Below are 6008 nucleotides of genomic sequence, written 5' to 3' on the forward strand. Positions count from 1 at the left end.
GTTAGGCATGTAACACCTCCAAAATGATTATCTGGACCTCGGATACAACAACAAAATGTGTCAAATGTGAATATTTAGTCGTCTATGATAGTAAACTGAGTATCTTTGGGTTGCGGACTGTTGGACAGGACAAAACAAGACATTTGAGGATGTTATCTTTGGCTTTGGAAAACAGTGATAGACATTTTCGCCCATTTTCTGACATTTTGTAGGCCAAACTATTCATTTAGTTAATCAATAGGCCTGTCAGGATAACTACTTTTGTTGGACGATATATTGTCCAAGAAAATATCACGATAAACGATATTATTGTCATTTGAAGATCATTATACTACTGACATAATGGTAATAATAATGCAGTTATTGTGACAGCCCTATTTATCAAGAAAATAATCATCCATGTATTCGCCAATGCAAATAACAGTTACAGCCTCAGTTATTTGTAGAGCCCAATATCACAAATTTGCCTGAGGAGGCTCATGTCTGTTGTCTTCTGCTGTCTTGCAGTGTTTTTATATGTGGTTGTGTTTTCTCACTTTGCAGAATTTTTATTGTTGTCAATTTGAAGATTTTTTCTTCATTTGTGATTTTATACATTGCAATGTGTTGAGCTATCAGGACCCCTGTAGATATCAGTCAGCTGTGGGTTATACTCGCTCACATCCTCCTTGAATGTTGATGATAAATAGCTTCCTTCCCACAGCAGCTACGTTTGAACATTCATGTTGAACATACAGTACAGTAGGTATTAAATACACAGCATTTTCAATATATAAGTATGTACTTGCTTCTGAGTATCTATAGTGAGTGAGTGCAGGTGTGTTACCTCAACATGTGAAGCCATAAACCTTCCGACATATATAACCATTTTTGTACTACATATTCAAATGTTGCATCTGTGAACTTAGCAATGTGGATGTGACATAACTTTCAAATACTTGTTAAGAAATTCTGATTGAAGTTGCACCTGTAGATTAGACCACAGTGTACAGTTTAGTATCACATGTTTCTTCACTGCCCAGAGGTTAAGAGGAGCAGACAGGGGGTCTGGCTGATTCATTTATCACTGTATTATTGATGCCAGAGATCCAGTTGCAGCTGAACCCCCCCCCTGCTAGGTGTAGCAGAGCCCAAAGCACACCTTTACAAGCGTGAAAGAACAAGCACATATTTTAGGTGGATGTTAAAAGACTTGGTACATGACAGTTTCCCCCTTGTGTGTAGGAAACGTTTGATAATGTGTTAGAAATGTGTTGCTCAGAAGGTAACTTGAGGAATTTTACTGCTAGTTAAGGGTTATTTCTTAATGTTTAATGACTAAAATTTGCAACTTGTCCATTTCAATCAATCCTGTGATCTAGAAAATATCAAAAATATATGTCAAAAAAGATCCAAATTCTGGTATCTTAAAGTAATGTCTTCAAATTGTTTGTTTTGTCCGAACAGTCCAAAAGTTTACAATAATTTAAAACCAAAATAAAAAGCAGCAAGTCCCCACGTTTGAGACGCCAGAACCAGACAATGTTTGACTTGAAAGATTGTGTGAGAAAAGACTGTGTTCACTCTCATTCTCAGAAAGCACAGCAGTTGACTATAAAATGAACCATCAGTAGTTTAAACTCATTTAAACGGTTACAAATAGAGAAAACAAACACCTCCTGTGGCACAGATTGTTTTGAACAAATGTAAATCAGTGCTAACCCACTTCCCCCCGCTGTATCAGCCATTTGCAGATGTACACTGAAGCTGTGTATGTTTAGTCATCAGTGTCTGTGTACATAATTGACCCAGTTTGTTATAGAAGAAAAATTGTGACTTGAAATACTCTTAACGCTTCATCCAAATGTTCATATTCGTGCTGTATACTGGAGGTTAAATTTACATGAAACTATACCTTTAAATGAAGTAAACATTCATGCACATGAAAGTGTGTACTGTTCATATTCAGTGTTTCTGGAACAATGTGCAATGTAAGAAGATATTGGACATTGATCTGGTGTTCTTTTTAAATATGAGAAGGTCTGTTAGGCCGTAATTTAAGACATTAGAATATTGATGTTCAAGCTAAAATGTGAGGCAGTGAAGATTTGCATTGTTGTCTATATTATTGACGGATTGCTCCTTTATATGTGAATCTCAATTTGCTGTTCATTTGGCCTGTGTAATGCAGCATTAGTCATCTCTACTGCCTCAAATGGTTCATGAATTATGATCAAAACCATTGCTGCAAGAAAAAGGATGAACATAAGTGGGCTAAATCATTTAGAAACAAATTATGATGACTTGATTGTGTATAGACATATTTGTTATATTAGTCAGTAAAATCACCTGTGTACATTTCCGTTCTGTGTCAGGGTCTGTAAAATATTGTATAAACCTGTGTGTATGTGTGTGTGTGTGTGTGTATGTGTGCGTGAGAGTGTGAGGGCTGTGGGGGCGGGGAGGAGGAAGGAACTCGGATGCTGATGGAGAGAGAGGGGGGGATGGATGGATGCAGGGATCCAAAGACAATCAGGAAGTGAGGAAACGACTGTGGAGGAGGTGGATAACTGAGCCTGTTTCCATGGTAACCTGCTAGTAAAAGGATGGGATGGGAGGAGAGGGTGGTGGTGGGGGTTGTATGTATGTATGTATGTATGTATGTATGTAACATGGTGGGCCAGTCGGGCTGAGCTCATGTCTGGCTGATTTAAAAGAAAAAAATTCAATAAAGACACAGTCACAGGCGCCTGCTGGTCAATCAGTCCAGTTTAATTCTCTCTGATCAATACGTAAAGATTTGTTTCAGCTTATTGTGTGTTTGTGTACACACAGTCTAGGCATGTGTGAGGCTGCCTTGAAGAGCAATGATATTTCATTTATTAGAATCTCCATTAGCTTCACTGATGCAGCAGCTATTTGTCCTGGGGTCTATGCAACATGAAATATTTATATGATACAACTTCAGATTCATGTTACAATACAGCACAGAACAGCTGCACACATGAGAAAATCATCCAGTAAAAAAAAAAAAGATATATTGTACGACAAGCTTTAATGAGTACCAACTCAAAGACTTCCATATATGTACCTACCTTAACAAAAAAAAAAAAAGTCACAAACACACTTAAACTGATGTTATAATTTGAAGGATAATTAAAAGAGCGAGAAAATTCCACCACAATGGCCACAGTGAGCTGCAAGTAATAGCTGAAAAATGCTTGTAACAATGTCCCAGAGCCTAAAGTAAGTCCTCGTTTTATCAGTCAAACAGTTAAAATGTGGAAACCATTCCATTTACATCATTATACAACATGGAAAACTAAACATAGCACAAAAAGTAAGTATATTTGTGTTTGGTAGATTATTTCTTTGTTGTAACAATGGCAATAAATCTTATACCGTTGGAAAGCCTGTTTATTTCCCTTTTAAATGGTGCAACAATTGTAAGGAACATGCATTTGCGGGATGAGCAGCAGAGCTGAGTCTGTGGGTTGCGTCCATGAAAAATTTGGCAAATCTCTGCCAATGCCAAACACTGACTCCTGTTTGGTGTTGTTAGGTGGATTGGATGACTGAAGTCTAAAGAAACCAGACATATTAGCAGTTTAACAATTTATTCATTTAACAAACAGGAGCCTCAGTAGTGTGTAGAAGAACAATACACAACTACAACAGCCTGGCACCTCCTCCTCATGCTGGTCACCTGACTGGTCACACACTGCTGTGGGATGGCATCCCATTTTTCAACCAGCATTTGTCACAAGTCAGCCAACGTGGTTGTGTTGGTCACTCTGGCACCAACAGCGTGCCCAAGCTGATCCCACAAGTGTTCAATGGGGTTGAGGTCAGGACTGCTGGAAGGCCATTCCATTCTCTCCACTCCCAAATTCTGGAGGTAGTCTCTGAGGGGGCGAACATTGTCATCTTGTAGGATTGAGTTCGGTCCCAGACTGTGGAGATATGGGATTCCCACTGGTTGCAGAATCTCATCTCAATATCTCTCTGCATTGAGATTGCCTCCAATGATGACAAGCCTTGTTTTTCCAGGGAGGGAGACGCCATCCCACACATCACTGCCTCCACCAAAGAAGGCAGAGAACATTTGACACTGTATTTTTTTTTGGGCAACCCAATATTAAATGGGAAAAACAACAAAATATCCATAAACTTTCCTTGTGTTTTAAAACGAGGTTTATAAAGACACTAAAGATGTCAATGGGCAGAGTGTTCCTAAATATTATATGAATCAAATATTCCGCCTGTGAGTCAGACAGCTGTCAGGTGTTTGACTAGCAGGTCTGACACACACACACACACACAGTCAGGATTAGTAACCTTACAGGTTTTGGATGCACTACACTCTGATTTATGTGCAACACACTCACATATAATGGGGTCTGGCGGTGAGTCATAGTGACACACAGCCAAAACACACAAACACGCACACAGACATGCACATCTATAAATTCACTCATGCAATCTGAGTTTTATCAGCAGTTGACTTACGGGTATCAAACGTGTTCTTCTTCTTCTTCACCCCTTGCCTGTCCACATTTAATATTTTATGACCAAAGAGCAGCTTTATTAGGACAGAACATTTGATTCAGCCATTCAGCCAAGTTACCATCAGACAATAATTACTGCATATTGAAAATATAAATTGAGCTCTAACATTAATCAATTCAATCTGAAAACAATATAGAATCCTGTTGTGTTTGTGTTGACCTTGTTCCATATATACCCTAATTAATCTGAGCAACCATCCTATTTAAAATCCCTTTTTAGTCACTTGTGTCAACTCTTGGATTATTCATTTTAAACAGCTGCAAGCATGTTCCCTGTTTCTCTCTTAATTATCAGATTATGCAACTGAATGCTGCACTGCTGTTCACAGAAGAGCATCCCAGCTGGGAAAAAGATTGGTTGGTGTTGTCTTACAACTGGTCACACTGTTTGAAAGCAGCATGGAGACAAACTCAGGAGTTGGAAACTGAGCTGATGCTGCCCTCTGCTGGAGAAGGCGACAAATTCCTAACCATGAAGGGTCTATAGTAGTTTAAAGGTAAGTTTTAAAATACAGAATCTCAAAGGAGTGGAGCACTTGCAACAGGATAAAAACATGAGGAATATAACGTGCTAAAACAACTTTGTCTTTCATATTACTCACTCAAGTTGTTCCTGTTGTACACATTTATGTTTGCAGTTGTGGTCTGTATGAGAAGCATTTTTTTAATCGAGATTAATTGCAGAATTTCCATAGTTAATCGCGTTTTGAATTGCATGTTTAAAATCCTGTTATTTTACATTTCAAGTTTTAAGCCCCTAATGTAAAGCATTTCTTACCAGAGTGTCTTAACTGGGAATCAATCACGGCTCTGCTGCGACTCCCACACTCCAAAATTGTACTTTGGTGGAGCTGAGGCTCGCTTGGCTGCACCTGGGTGTTTAGCGTGGAGGTGCTAACTCAAACTCGAGGTACTCCGGTGGTAGTTACACTCCGTTTGACACAGGTTGCTTTTATCGCCTGGAAGTTTTTAAAAGTTAAACAAGCTGTTCAAAAGTCCAGTAGCTCTCTTTCTTTCCATCACCGCGGTAGGTTTACTGCAGGAGGCCACTTCAAAGCATAGCGCTACAGCTAGAGGAGCCGTCTACGGGTGAGTAGAAGGGACAAAAAGGCTTGCAACATTAAAATGTGATTTTAAAAAATTAACGCGTTATGGATTGCATTAATCTAATCGCGATTAACGCGTTAACGCTGACAGCCCTAATTTTTTTTTTTTAAAAACTGAAAACACAGACAGGTGATTGAGATTTTAAAAAATAAAAATGTATATAGAGTATAAAAGATGTTCAATGACTGATCTCTACTCCTAATTCCTGCCAGAGCTGTTGTCTCATGGAGTTGAAGATGAAACACAGCAACACCTCTTGATGGACTGTTACAGAGCTCTGGTCAAAAATGCTAGGTTGTGAACAAGTTGTTAACCTGAGAGCACAAACTATAACCACAGAGAACGAATTGGAAC

This window comes from Scomber japonicus, chromosome 17, assembly GCF_027409825.1.
Source record: "Scomber japonicus isolate fScoJap1 chromosome 17, fScoJap1.pri, whole genome shotgun sequence".
In the NCBI taxonomy this organism is placed as follows: Eukaryota; Metazoa; Chordata; class Actinopteri; order Scombriformes; family Scombridae; genus Scomber; species Scomber japonicus.